The sequence below is a fragment of the Cyanistes caeruleus genome, chromosome 4, assembly GCF_971803275.1.
Source record: "Cyanistes caeruleus chromosome 4, bCyaCae1.hap1.1, whole genome shotgun sequence".
Lineage (NCBI taxonomy): Eukaryota > Metazoa > Chordata > Aves > Passeriformes > Paridae > Cyanistes > Cyanistes caeruleus.
The window spans coordinates 52194877-52209741 of NC_141704.1; the positions used below are offsets into that span (position 1 = coordinate 52194877).

General features: G+C 40.8%; 1 protein-coding gene across 23 annotated transcripts in view; it reads left to right on the plus strand.

Moving 5' to 3' along the window:
- Nucleotides 1-13907, plus strand: part of LOC111932137 (uncharacterized) — a 73591-nt gene extending 59684 nt beyond the window's left edge. For 3 of the 23 annotated variants that reach the window (XR_015285580.1, XR_015285581.1, XR_015285595.1), the window contains 6 exons: nucleotides 971-1037; nucleotides 1765-1881; nucleotides 2351-2492; nucleotides 3698-3971; nucleotides 10683-10830; nucleotides 11830-13907. The gene's annotated coding sequence lies outside the window, so the exon portion shown is untranslated. Of the gene's footprint in view, nucleotides 1-967; nucleotides 1038-1764; nucleotides 1882-2350; nucleotides 2493-3697; nucleotides 3972-4402; nucleotides 4489-5147; nucleotides 5185-9309; nucleotides 9368-10293; nucleotides 10455-10682; nucleotides 10831-11829 lie in introns of all 23 variants that reach the window. The other 20 variants (XR_015285584.1, XR_015285593.1, XR_015285587.1 and 17 more) reach the window with 16 other exon arrangements.
- The last annotated feature ends 958 nt before the right edge of the window (nucleotides 13908-14865 follow it).

Consider the following 14865-nt stretch of genomic DNA (forward strand, 5'->3'; position numbering starts at 1 on the left):
CAGCAAGATTAAGGTTAAAACTGCCTTGGCAGAGGTAAATGGGCAAGACTCCCACAGACCTGGATGGTTGTCCTCATTGCTCCTAGAAAGCAAGGAAACCAAGAAGGTTGCATTAGCAGCTCCTGGGGCTGAGGGAAAAAAGGTTTTCCCCCTCAGCTCAGTGCCAGCTGGATGAGAGAGTTCTCTATTCCTTCTGGTGGCTTTGCCTGTTCAGAGACACGTGGATGTCCCCACATATACAACAGGGAGCCTAGGTATATGAGGCAGAGCTGGATATCTCTCTGTGGGACAAGATCTTGGATTTATCCCGTGTAACAGTCAGCCTGAATTATTGCTCGGAATTCTCCATTAACTTCAGAGGAGCTCTGCAAGGTCTTTGTTTCTGGCTAAGGTTCCCAAAGTTAGCGGGATGAAGCCGGCTGAAAGTGTCAGAAGTTCAGAATTGCGACACTTGATACTGCAATTTCTAAAGGCTTTTGTGGACTCATCTGGTGGGGAAATTTTGGTTAGGTAAATGCAGTGGTATTTTACGATTGACTTTAATAGCCCTGGAAGTAATTTAAAGAATTCTGTAAAATAGCTAATGCTGCTGCTCTAGAAGTAGGTATTAACTGCCTTTGGTCCAATAATATTGAGGCATCAAAGCCGTTCCTCCTAGGTCTTGCTGTAATGAAAGATGGGGTTTTAACCATTCTTTAAAAGCAGTGAATCGTTTCAATTCTTTCTCTCCTGAAAGCTCTTTCTATCAGATGTATTTTGATAGAGTTAGAATCATGTCCCTGTTTTCTTGCTAAATGTTCCTATTTATATGTTAAAAAAGCTGGCAGGTTTGCAAGTACTGAAAAAAAAAACCCTCAAGGGGACAGCATTTTTTAAATGGAATGGGATTCAAAGTGAGAATTCATGAATATGCCTTTGGCTAGCTATGACTGCAAATCTTACAGAGATCTGTGATACTCTTATTCAGCAGAGTCCAGCTGGGAACTGGCATGTTGTGTCTGTGTAGCCCTTTGCTCTCTGCATCTGTAGAGAAGGAGGTGAGTCTCGAGCCCCGCGGAGGGGGAGGACATGGGAGCTCTGGTGGCTGTGATTATAGCTGGAGAGTAGGCTCTCTGCAGGAGGTCGTGAAACCTGGATCACTAGCATGAAACTGGGCTACTGTCAGCCTTTTATTTGGCTCTTGATGAAGAAACTGTGGACTGAGGAAACCTTCCTGAGCTCAGTGCTAACATAACCATCACTAGAAATCTGTTTTGGCATTTGCTGGTTTCTTCTCTTTGAACACTGACTCTACAGAATAGAAATTACCATATTGCACTGTGCATCCTTAATACAGAAAGCAATTATAATCACTGCCAAGATAAAAACATCTGCCTGAGGGAAGATCTTGCTGGTCTGGCCATGAAGCTGTTGCTGAGGTAGAGCACTGATAATTATTCCAGCACTGCTCTGTTACATGGCTCAGTTCACTTCTTCTCATCGTGCTTCCATTTTACTTTTTTTCTACATTCCCATAAACTCTTGGATGAAAAAGGCCTTAAGAGCTGAGAAGGTCTGGAAGAACTACTGTCAGCTGCCACAGATTAGATAAAGTGCTGCAAGGGCTGTAGGGTGGTAGGAAAGATGGCACCAGTCATGATACTGGTCTAAGATTTTTTTGCCTGATTGAAAGTCACTAAAGCCTAAGAAGGTACTCAGAGATAACTCATTATTATACTTAATGGGCAGCTAGTTGTATTGCATCAGGCTTCCTTTATGTTACAGAGTAATTGGACAAAGCAGAGTCTTGCTATACCAACAGGCATGGAAAAGCCGGGAAATTTTTCTGTATAGAGAGATGGAGGGACCACAGCTGCTTGATTCGGAAAGCAAATAAAAAAGGTAAATGTATGAATAGAGTCAATATGGAGTGGAAGATGCACAAAATAATAAATGTTATAGAAAATCAAGGTCTCCTACTTATTCCTGAACATAATGCCAAAACAAGGCAATTTGAAATGGAAGTGAAAAGCAGCATATCCTGAGTGGTATATTATTAATTTATGGTATTGATTGGCACATCAAAATGAAGGATTTAGTAAAAATAAAAGCAAGAAGAAGTCTGTGTATGGATAATAAGAAGATCTAAACCTGTTAGACAGCACTGGATGACACAAGCCAGGGAAACAAAAGGCAGGGCCTTAATTAATTGGCAGTAGATTTCTTGTCCCTTCATTTTGTCAGTAATCAGAACAGGAGTTTCAGATGGCCAGATCATTTCTCTGGTCATGCGTTGCAATGCTGTGCAGACAAGCTTACACGTGATTTTGCTAAAATGCTCAGAAAGGCTTTTGTGTATCCACATTTCCAGTTAAAATACATTTAGTGTGACTTCAATTGCATGTGCCATGGACAGCTTGGTGTCAGCTGCAGCTGCTTTTCACAGCCTAAGAAGTATTAAGGAATGTGAACTTGACAAGAAACAACTGAAGAGGAGTACACTCATTCCTAAGGTAACTCTGCTGACCTTGCTAGAGCTGATCCAAAGTTCAGTTTAGCCTTGACCTGTTTTTCTGTAGTTTGCAAGTTGTGTTTCTGGAGAACTGCTTCTGCTGCTCTTCTATCCATCTTTGTTCAAGGTAATAACAAAAGAAGTGAAAAGGTTCAGGGAACGGTGGCAAACATAATTGGAGCACAGGAAAACTCTCATATGAAGGGAGATTAATAAGGTTGGAGCTGTTTCTCTTAGAGATGAGACAAATAAAAAGGAGGTAAAATAAAAAGAAATATAGAAGGACTCATCCACATTCCCCCTGTGACCCACTAAAGGGCCTTTAGAGGTCCATAGCCATGGAATGGAACTAAGCTACTGATACCTTCTGCTCCCTGCCAGCTGAATGTGCAGTTGGGCTCTCTGCCCTGTGCCTTTTGGGGTGTAAAGGCTAAAAGTCATTCGTATAGGGGAGGGGCAGCTGTGGTCCCTGTTTCCCACCCAAGAGAAAATAGAGGGAGTCACAGAAAATCTGAGAATATTCCAAGTCAAAGAAAAGGGAGATATCTCTCCACTTAATACACAAACACCCATGGAACTAGGAAATAAATAGTGTTTGAAGATACTATGTTTGTAACAAGAGTTTTCTGGGTTATAAGAGGTGCTGGTAAAGCTGGGTGCAGCTGTGCAGCCTAGGGGATGCTGGATGCTCTACGGGTGGGAAAGGGGATACACAAAGACTGGCAGCAAGCATGCACCCCAGGAAAAGGCAAGGCTGAGGTGTCTGAGGCTTCAGCCACACTGGGGAGTTAGCTGCCTGAGTCCAGTCATTATCCGGCATCATCTGAGCTGAGAGAGTCAGCCCAGCTTGTGAACATAGCCTGTGGTCAGTGTGGACAGCAGTATTCACAGAGGGATGAAACTGGGTCAGAGCAAACACAGTTTCTCATGCATTTGCAATAGGCAGGCAGCAGAAACAAATAATCAGCTACCATGGTTCACTTGGTGTTTAGTAACTCAGGGGTGATGGTGAAATATCACAAGACCGAGTCCTAAAAACATGTCACCTCGTGCCTCTGTATTTCATAGGCAACAACCATTGTGACGATCTCTGAGGACTCACCAAACAAGTTCCCTAAGCAGCTGATGATAGTGCTGTACTTTCTCAGTGAATTCCATTTCATGTCAGTGTACTTTATTTGATGAATATTTCTTTTTTTGCTGCAGGGCTTCAGCAGCAGTGCGGATGGAGACTGCCATGCCCTTGCTTTTTACTGAGTGGTTCACTCACAGTACACCTGGGTTTGTAATCCAGCAAGCCCCAGAAATTGTGTAAATGCATCTTTTGTGCCTGGCCTGAGTATCTGGTGGGTTCCTTACTGCCCAGCAAACACCTACAGACTTGGCTGCCGTTTGGGAAAAGGAAAGGATCAAGGCAATTCCTGGGACATTGCAGGGACTAAGCCCCAGAGATGACAGTGGATCCCTGCTCCCAAGCCTGGTGAGAGAACTGAGCCTCTGGAGCTTTTCTTTCTAACTTCTCTTTCTTCCTTAGAGAGTCTTTGAATTCCAGTTTATTCTTCACTTAATATGAAGGGATTTATGCTGATCACTCTTGTTAATAGCTGTTAATGGGAATTTTATTCTTAAATCTCCTGTGTTTGGAAGTATCATTTTGTTTTCAGAGCAAATTTAAATTTATAAGTTTTCATGAGAAGAAAAAGTTACCAGACCACCTTCTGCACTTCCTAGCTGATGTTATACAGCCTTCTCTGATTAGCTTTTAAAAACTATTTTTAGCTTAAATATGTAGTATAGAGCCCTAGACACAAAGCTTGATGGTGCTTATCACTTCAAATACACTATCAACAATCTCCTCCCAAAAGGAACAGATCGTAGGTGTGTGAGGGACTCCCTTTTTTCCTCCTGCAGAGTCTTCACTTTTGATATCAAAAAGTTTGGCTGCAGTGAGTCCCCCAGCTGCTTCAGCCTGACTCCAGAGATGGCTGAGGCTGCAGGTGAGCTCCCTGCAAAAACTGGGGCAACCCCAAGTTCAAAGTGAAGCAGCTGGAGCTGGATGGGATGCATTACACAGACACTTCTTTCTCCTTTTTTTTTTTTTTTTTTTAAATTCCCTTTGCTATATTATATTATTATATTTTTCTTTTACTTCTCGTTTTTTTCTGACCCAATTAATGTCTCTTCACTTGAAATGGTTTGTACAGTCATTAGGATTTGGGGAAGGCTAGCAGCTGTAATGCTATAAAAGCTGGGAGGCCTTCTCCTGTAGCCCTCTGTGAGTGCCCGTCTTTGTGCTCTCAGAGGCCTTTGTACATGGTAACCTTACTTGGGGGAGTTTATCTAAGGAATTTGGGTTGTCATACAGATCTTAGTTTATAGGTGCGGTTGGGTGGATTTGGGATGCTTAAGTGAAATTGAGTATATATATATATGTGGGTAAAAATAAACATAGAATAAAAGAATATGTAAAGTAACTAAATAGCCTTTCTAATGCCCGGGCAAAAGTAACAGGTTTGTGTGTCCTAAAGCACACAGGATGAGCTTTCTGATGACTAGGTGTAGAAATGTTTACTTCTGCCCCAAATATCACATTGCCTTTTTCTTTTTTTTTTTTTTTTAATGCATGTGAAAATCATTTGTGATGTCAACTCTAAAGATAATAGTGTTGTACAACAACTGCAATATTTTTTCAGGTGAGCTTTGAAATTGAGTATTTGTGTATATAGTTAAGAACATGTAAGTTTTCCCATCCCAGCTTCTATCTCACATCTGTTGAGCTGATGTCTTGTATATTTACTCTTTTCTAGAATAAAACTCACTTGCTTTTAGGCTGAGCAAAACTTTCTCAAGGACCATAAGCAGGAAAATAGTAGGAAACATGGCATAATAATCTTTGTTTCTTGTAATATTTTTCTAATTTGAGAGGTTCCTAAGCCACTTTTCAGAACATGGATGCAAAGGTTAAGTTATAAAGGTATGTGGCAAATTATTTTTATAATGGATTTAGAAAACTGCCCTGCATTGCTGCAAGTGAGGAAGGATAGGTATTTACCATTTCTGCCATACCAGCCAATCCATAGAAATGAGTTTGGCCATTTTATCTTCCTTATTCTGACAGAAGTAAGACAAGTGTAATAATCTGTATTTTATTAACATTCAGAGTTGGTTGGGTTTTGATGTTAATAGGCTTTTAATGATTTTGCATGGGAGAATGTCCTGTTTAAAGAAAGAGGGAGCAGCTGTTAAGTCCAAATATAAGAAAAATAATTTAATTCATGTAGCATGGCAGCATATTGAAATTTTTATTGTAGCTTGTGCTGCCTCAGCTGTGAAGTGCCCTCATCTTTATTCCATTCCATTCCATTCCATTCCATTCCATTCCATTCCATTCCATTCCATTCCATTCCATTCTCAGCTGAAAGGCTGTTGTTATTGACTGTTTATCTTTAGAACCTTCACTAACAGCATTATTTTGCAGTCCATTTTCAAACTGGGGTGCATTTTAGAAATAGGTCTTTATTAGATCACATCATATTGGTCTCTATTCCAGAAGGCAAAAATAAGATGTTTAAATAATTGACTGAATTTTTGCCTCAGTGAATGCTTGCAAGGCCACTCTGAGGCTGGTCAGCTGATGGGTGTGGATGGTGTGGTGGGCAGGTGGCTGTGTCTGTTCCCTCTGAGCAGCCAGCAAGGAGACTCTGCTGGGGAGAGTTTTTTCACTCACCCTCACAGCCACTGGCAGCAGCTGCCCTGCTGTGCTTAGCTCTGCATCGCTTGGGAACGCACTGATGGATGACAGCATGTTTTCCTCTGATCTAGAGACATTTCTGAACCTTACTAAACCTGCCTTTTGCTTCAGCTAAGGGGCAACTAAATTCAGTAAAAAGGAAGCACCTAAAATCAGAAGTGCAGTAGATAAATGAGTACAGAAAAAATAATTCAGTTGCTGTCCTGCTCTTGTTCACCCTGTCTTTTGAAATTAGTAGTTAGAGCTTTCACTACTATTAGAGTAGTGAAACTCCACACTGCACTTTCAGGTGAAGAGCAGAGCGGTCTGTGACTTATGGGCTTTACTTTACACAAGGAAGGATTGCTCTCCTAATCCATCAGACAGGTGAACTGCATTGTGTTTAGCCAGTAAAAGGTGGATATTGGAGGAAATAGACCATTAAATTACCATTACCTAGTTCTAAAGAGATATTCTTGAAGACACAGATCACAAAGGTGTGAAAGAGCAACCGGGTCTCTCCTCAGCTCCTAGTTTTTTGGGTCTGGAAAACAGAGAGCAGTGGTGCCTGTCTCTGGGTGAGTCATGCAGCTTAGAGCAAGGACTTTTAAAATCTTCTTATCCATTACAGAGGGGGAGACACGTGTTACACCTGCTGTGTGCTATGTGCAAGCTGTAAATCAGATGCTATAGAGGATTTTTCCACAATCGAATACCCAAAAGGCCTCCTGATAGGCAGGGTCAGACCCAAAGGCAGAGGAGAGGCAGCCTCAGCCCTGTGACAGCCTGAAGCAAGTGCATCTCCTCTCAGCCATCCCTTCCCCAGACCTGGAAGTAAAGTGGGGCTTTACTTTACACTTTCTACTCCAGATTTTGGTTTTGTGGCATTTGTGGTCCCACAGCAGGCTGGGTGAGGTGGTGGGGCTGGTGCAGGGCTCAGAGAGGACTTGGGGTGAGCAGGAGCCAGGCTGGCAGCATGGGGCTGCCTTCCTACAGCACAGATTTTTTGGTCCTGGGATCACCCTGGCCCTCAGACCTGCTCAGCCTCACCTGGGTCCCCTCAGGGACCTAGCATTACCCTAGCAGTTGCATTGCATTCTTTTCCATCTGTAGGGAAAAAAACTCCAAACACTTAATTTGGATTCTGGTTTGGGGACTGGGTTTACAATGAAGAAAATAGGTTATAATATAAATCCAGCCTTTACAAGGCAATGCAAACCTGTTCTTCATTTCATGCAGTATCTGTACATCTCATTTTGTTTGTAAGCTAAACTATCATTCACAAGTGTAAGCTATAGATCAGAAAATATTGCATACATTTGTAAATGGTGTAAATAACCAAGTTGTTTGGTGTTTTTTCAAACTGCAAAATTCTTTGTGGATTGTGCTTTTTCCTAAATTAAAATCCTGAAAATTTTTTTGGCTAAATTTGGTATGTTCCTAAGATGCAGATCCAAAGTTGACAATTGTGAGTCTTAAAATCCAGCTAGCATCTATGTAGCTTTTTTTACTAATCAATTCAAAAGTGATGGAACTTTACCACCCTTCTACATGTTACACTACACATATAATGCACTACTCATGTTTTCATCCTCCCAGCAAGGATAAAACACACTTCTAGATGGATACAGACCACTGAAAATCAGCCTAAAAGTGAAATGGAAACAATCCTAAAATCAATTTTTTTGACAACTAGAATTTCTAGTTCTAGCCAGGATAAATTTTGGATTGCAAATGGTCTCAAAACATATATCAATGTCACTAAGTGGACAGAATCACATAAAAACTGGATTTTTTTTATTTGCATCAAATTGCATGACAAAACTAGAAAAACTAAGAAAAGTTAGGTCTCAGTTCTTATCTGCTCTATGTTATGAACTTAGATGTGTCTTAACAGCAATATTTCAGTCTTAGGGCTTTATAAAATTATGTTAATTTTCATGAAGTGAGATCTATAGATTAATGGGGTTTTTTTTGTCATTGACACACTTTCTAAGTGTGTTATTTCTATGACTATGAAATAGTCTATTTCTTTCCCTTTCCCTTTCCCTTTCCCTTTCCCTTTCCCTTTCCCTTTCCCTTTCCCTTTCCCTTTCCCTTTCCCTTTCCCTTTCCCTTTCCCTTTCCCTTTCCCTTTCCCTTTCCCTTTCCCTTTCCCTTTCCCTTTCCCTTTCCCTTTCCCTTTCCCTTTCCCTTTCCCTTTCCCTTTCCCTTTCCCTTTCCCTTTCCCTTTCCCTTTCCCATCTAAATTGAAGCTGCTAAGAAAAAAAAGTTCTTTTTATTATGAACACACACAAATCCTTATAGAAAGGCTCCTGGCTAAAGTGAGGGTTTTCTGGTCCAAGCTAGGAGGAAGAGGGAAGAGGAGGAGGGGAAAGGAGTGCAGGGGGGAACATTTCTCTTCTTCTTTTACCATGGGGGAGTGTCCCAGGCCCCTCCCTGGGACTCTGAAATCTTTGACTGAAGTCAAGCTTCCCTGGTTTCAAACTTGGCAGGAGAGTGCCCAGATGCTGGATGGTAGCTGGGATAAGAATTAACTGGGAAGGACTCAGTTACTTCTAACAAAATAATTTTGTACTGTCATTTTAGATAACTAGACATTGGCATAGAACTTCAGTCTGCTTTCCCCAAACTCCTGGTGGAAAATCTTTACTCCAGCCATTTCCAGACTTTTAAACATGTTCATGGAAAAGTTCCCAAGGTCTTGGGTTTTCCTTTGGTTGCAAAATATGTAAGTTTGGACTCGTAGAAACTATCAGGGGAGAGAAAATATTTCCTATTTAGCTTTTGTAACAAAACAAAACAAAATGTTTCCTTTTTTGCTTAGTTATAAAGGTTGCTAAGAGATAGATACTTCATTCCTTAAAATTGCTTTTTCATGTAACAGTACAGATGTCAGCAGACAAAGCAAGCAGGTCTTGCTGTATTGTAAGGTGTTGCAGAGAACAGGCCAATAAATAGATTGAAAAGAAAAAATGCTGGGAAATGCTTGCTATAAAATTAATTAGATATCTAAATAGGAGGAGCTGATTTCTGTAAAAGCAAGAGGATTTCTGTAAAACCAAGAGTGCTTTTTAATCTTTCATAGTGGTTCAGAGATTCAGTCCTCGAGTGAAGAAGTCCAAGAGGGCAGCTCTAAAGTGTTGGTAAGCAAAAAACATGGACCAGTGAATAAGAAGGCAGTATCTGTTTTAGAAATACATAGAGACAGCTTTATCTCTATAATGTATTCATCATGAAGCATTAAAAGCACTTTGGCCCCGTGTCTTGAGGAAGGTTAAAGTGTTACGGTTACTGTCTGTCCTGCTTAGTGTTACTGCACACTCAGTATATCTTTTGGGCTTGTAATTGTGGTATGTTGCAGGGTATTTCTTTACATTTAAATAATCTAATTTTCAGAGAGTGTCAATATGGCTGAAATGGAATCAATGGTACCAAACTCCCTTTTACTAGCTAAGGAGCTGGTCCTGTGTGCTTAAAAATAGCCTAATGAGGGAAGGACCAGTCTACCTACTGAGAGGTTTCGTGACCTACTTCTGCAGCTCTCCTGCTCTTTTGGGAAAGCTCTGCTGGGCTTATGGTTCTTCATCTCCTTGGTCTCCCCCAAATCACTCACAAAAGCAAATTCCACCAGAGAGAGGGGGGAGAGAGAGACAGCTGCTTCTGCATATATTAATAATACACAGCTCTATAAATGATTAATAAAAGATACCACTGACTTTGAATTACAGTGTAGTAATTCATGCTTAGCTGTTTAGATGGCTGCCAGCCTTCACCCTGGTGGTGCACGAGGCACCCAGGATGAATGATTATCCTGTCATGCAGACTGTTGTTTCTAGCTGCTTAAATTGAGCACTGCACATATCGGACAGGATCATGCAGCTGATTATGACCCACCACATGGATGGTCATAATCAGACTAATTAACTTTTAAAATTGCTCAAAGATGCATCTGTGGGAATGGTGTCAGCCACAGACTGTGGGGGCTTCATCCTTTGACATGTTGGAACCTTGAGCTGGTCCAAAGAAATGTCTAAATTTGTGATCATATTTAATTTAATCACATGTGCAGATATTCTGGTGAATCCTATGGAGTGCCTGGTACAGAGGAAAGTTCTGCTGCTCCTCTGGTGGTGGATATGTTCATGTTATCATTCTGCAGCTGTTCACTCTATGGGAAGTTGTTGCACTCACTGCTGTGCCCCTCCGAGTTCTCCATGATGATTACTTTGGGTGAGATCTAGCCCTAAAAAGGGAATATTAATTTTTAAAAAGCCTTGCAGAAATGAGATTGTATTTAAAACAAACAAAAAAAAAACCCCAAACTGAATAGCTGGGTGTTAACTGAGTAGCTGGGAGCTGAGTAAAAGAAGTTGTCCTTGGGAGATAGAGAACAGGAGCAGAAATACAACCCTGTCTAGTCACCTGCCGACTACTCAGCCAGTTTTCATTTAATTTCAGGTGGTTCACCACATCCCAGTGTCAATCAAAATGGATCAGAAAGATGACATCTGAAAAGTGCCATTTTTCTCTGTAAATTACAAAGGGATCCTGAGGTGGCTTGCTCAAACATAGATGTCTACTGTACAGAGCCCTATAACTTGGGGAGGTGAGGCTTACCTTTTAAATCCCTGCATTCCCCATTCTCTAGCATTTTCTTTGGCTACCACAGAGGAATGAAAGGCCACAGCATCACTAACAACCTGTTCATCAAATAAATGCATTAAAATGTTGTAGTGGAGAAGTGACTGCTGATGTGGAGCTTGTAGGGGTGTAAAGTCCCCACAGAAACATTGGTTCTGTCTGTGGCCTGCAAAGGGGACATGGAAAACATGGTTGGGTTATCCCAGACAGAAGGAAAAACACCAAAGTACTTAGATCCACAAGTGAGCAAGTGAGGCCTCCCTCCTCTTCAGGGGAAAAAATGGGGCCCCAGAAGGAGTTTGGTGCCTTTGTGCTGGTTTCTGAGTGGAGCAAACCTTTGAGGGGGAACAATGCTAATAGAGTCATCACTTTGGCACATGAACCCTGCTAGAAAGAAAGCCTGTTAATCCCCTCTGTAGTCTATCTATTTATACCCTTAGGCTGCACGCAAACTGGCCAAGTACAAGAACAAAAGCTGACTCGAAAAATCACTCCTGTGATTGTTGTTCTCATGAGCTATTATCTCCTTTATTAAGGAGCAGGCTTCGAATAACCTTTCTTAAGGACAATGTTCTGTGAAGAAATGTGATTATCATGCTGATTTAGGTGAAGCTTGGCTCTCCTCTCCCTCTGCCCTCCCTAGTCATTCCCTTACTGTCCTTTTGATGGTGGTGCCATCATCCAAGCTGGAGGAATGCCCTGACCCCAGCCCTGCCCCTTGCTTCTTTGGGAGACCAGTATCTGCCTACAAGTTAAGTTTGTCTTCCCAACCACTACTTTAAGGCATTTGGTTATATAAGTTTTACAATAAAAAGGAAAAAAAACCAAAAAACTTGGACTACACATTTGTGTGTCATTTTAGAGGTGGGATCTTATGATCATTTAGAAAGTAATGTATGTGATATTTCATTTGTTTCTTTGGTATGTCTGAACTCGTTAATAATTGGGATTATCTTCTCTGCAGTTTATATTTGAGAAAAAAAATCCTCACCAATGTCCTGTTTCATCGTGACTGAATGGAGATGCACCTTCTTGACCTGGAAGGCAATACACCCAGGTTCTTTTGTGTCAGTCAGATTAAAAGAGGAAAAAGATGACTCTTCTGATCTTTCTGCAAAGTACATTTCCAGAGGCTTTTGGAGAAACTCATCCTTCCTTGAAATGCACTTGACTGAGAAGATACTTTGAAAATATAAAGTGCAAACAACTCCTCCAGTGGTTTTGCTGGAGAAAAAGGAGCAGGAGGAATTCATCATACTTGGCTATACTGAGCATGGAATGCCTTCTTTGGAAAACTATCTGCATCAAGAATAGCTGTGTTGCAACTTACGTTCCTGCAATGAAAATTTTTAAAAAGATCAGTTTAGACTTATCTGTAAGAATTTTACAAATTTTGACTAAATGTAACATTTCCATTAATGTGTTGCCAGTATGTTGAGGATAACTCATTAGATAACATGAGCTTAAGGGATCTGTGAACTGAATGATGGAGGTTCTTGAAGTAAAGTAGTAAATATCTTTTTCAGACTATGTGTTTACAGTTTTCTAACCCTTCCAGTGTTGGGCAATCAAAAATTTTATCTACAGTTTACCCTGACTTTTCAAGTCATAATCCTGTTTAAGTCCAGACAACAGGAATAAATGAAATCAATACAAAGAGCCACAGATTAATTTGTGCAATTTTTTTTGTACTTTATAAGCTATTTGTGAAATGAAATTAAGTTACTCTAATATGGTTTAATTATAGGTAGGCCAGATGAGACTTGGTATTTAAAGACAGTGAATGTGTATATTTAAAGAGATGAAACTCCTGTCACACTGGGATGATAAAGCAAAAAAAGGATGATAAGATAGAGTGGTGTTTAGGTTCATGTCTGAGGCTGACTGGAGCCAGATGTTGGATTTAGATGTGGTGGTTGCTGGATTCTTATGAGCTTTCTGCTGCTGAGGGTGCACCCTCAGAGTGGGGCAGAGAACTGCGCTGATGCTGTTGTGGCCATAAGCTATAAAGTACAAGTATAGTCATTTTTCCTTCTTTTGAAGACCAAGTGAAAACCAGAAGCAACATGAGAAAGCAAAGGTTTGGGGATTTTTTGTGCAAAAGTGACTCATTGTGGGACATCTAAGTGGGAAAATTGGATATTTCTAATTTTTGCAAAAGCCAGACAAATAAGAGGATGTTTATTAGGTCACAAGTACAAATCAGGCACTTCTGAAGCTGGGTGGGAGGAAAACCTTTCTGGTTCAGAACTTATATCTTAGCTTATATCTCATTCCTGAAGAAGACAGAATTCAGAGACCCTCTTGGCCACCATGCTGAATACAGTCTCTTTGGGCTCTATAGGTAGGCTCTTTGAACCTACAGATCATCTCTTGCACATTTAATCAGGAATAATCTAGGAAGGTGTTGCACAAAACCACTAGCACCCAAGCAGGACCTACGGTAGCAAATATGAGAGGACCACTGGGAATGTCCTGACTCATTATTCTAAGAATTTCTTTCTCTATTAAAATATCTATTTAAATATTTCATGAGTTTTTTTTTTTCCTGGGAATTCAGCTTTAATTGAAGAGGGATATCTGAAAAATGGAAGTGATATTCCTGTGTCAGATGTTTGCCAGCATTATTAGTGGCTTTTTGAGAAGCTAGTCATGAGAACAAGCCTTCCTCTGTCACAGGTCCTTGAGTGTTTTCCTGGCCAAGCCTTGGTAGATGTTCAGTTTCCTCAGGGAGCTTGAGTTTGGTCCCCTTCCACTTTCCTTCTGGCCTTGCTGATGCATTTTGAAGATGCATATTCACGGGTTAAGACATCACATATTGCTCTAGCACAAACAGGATTTAATATTAATCTTTGTTTACTCAACAGTGTAAGTTGTATTTATTCTAAGATCTGTTAAGTTTAATACTGATAAATTGAGCACTTTCTTAATGTATGTTCACATTCTGTCTTAGTCTATTATATATGTGCTATATAGATGTGGTGCATTTGCTTTATAAACCCAAAAATAAAGTCAAGAATAAAAAATGCTTTTGCAAACCAAGTAACTACTCTGTGAAATAATGGAACTTAGAGAGCTGCAGTTCATTCCATGGGTTCAGCTGATCTAATACATTACAAACCCTGACAGGGCAGCTTTGATCCCCAGCTTTTGATTGTGCATTCCTTCAGCTCTCACTTTGGTTCTGGTGGTGTTTGGATCTGTAACGAACCAGGTTGACTCACTTATCCAGAATAAAATTGAATAGATAAAAATGGGGGAATTTTGTCTTGGGTTAATGAATTGAATCATCTTCACAAAGGGCCTGAGGAATGCTGTGCATAGTGGAGGATGATGGAGAGGGAGAATGATGACTTTTAGGTAGTAGAGATCTGTTAGATCCGCTTAGCTGCCTCTTCCACCTCCCCAGCCAGGACACCAGGACATGGGTCTACCAGACTTCAAAGCACTCCAAGTGGGTCTTGCTGTCCTACCCTGCTGTGCTGTGACATGGTGCCCTGCTCTTTCTGTGCACCAGCACTTGTGTCCACTGTCCCTGTGATGAGCTGGTAGAAGAATATTCAGTATTTGTGTGACTTTAGTTAGGTCTCTCCCAGTTTTCCATCTTGAGCTGATTCTTCAAGATGTCAAGTAAACACAAGTTGAAAAATGTGCAGAAAAGCTTGGGGACGCAGGATGTGATTGAGCTCTGACAGGGGTGGCTTAGATTACTTGAAACTGTAGGCTTCAGTGCTACAACAATCGGTTTTCTGCATTTTTGTTTCCCCCTTGCTGCTGCTTTGTTTCCTCTTTGGTGAATTTGAGAGGCACAGTTACATTTTCTGACTGATCAGTAACTGACTGATTTTTCATCTGTACAAAACCATGTGTCTACAATGGACCTAACTCTGATAATTTGGGTTGCAAAACTCTCTTTGCACCTAGAATATACTGAGAGCAGGCCACAAGAAGGTGAATATATCTAAAGAACAAAGGTATGTTAATAATTGTAATAAAATCA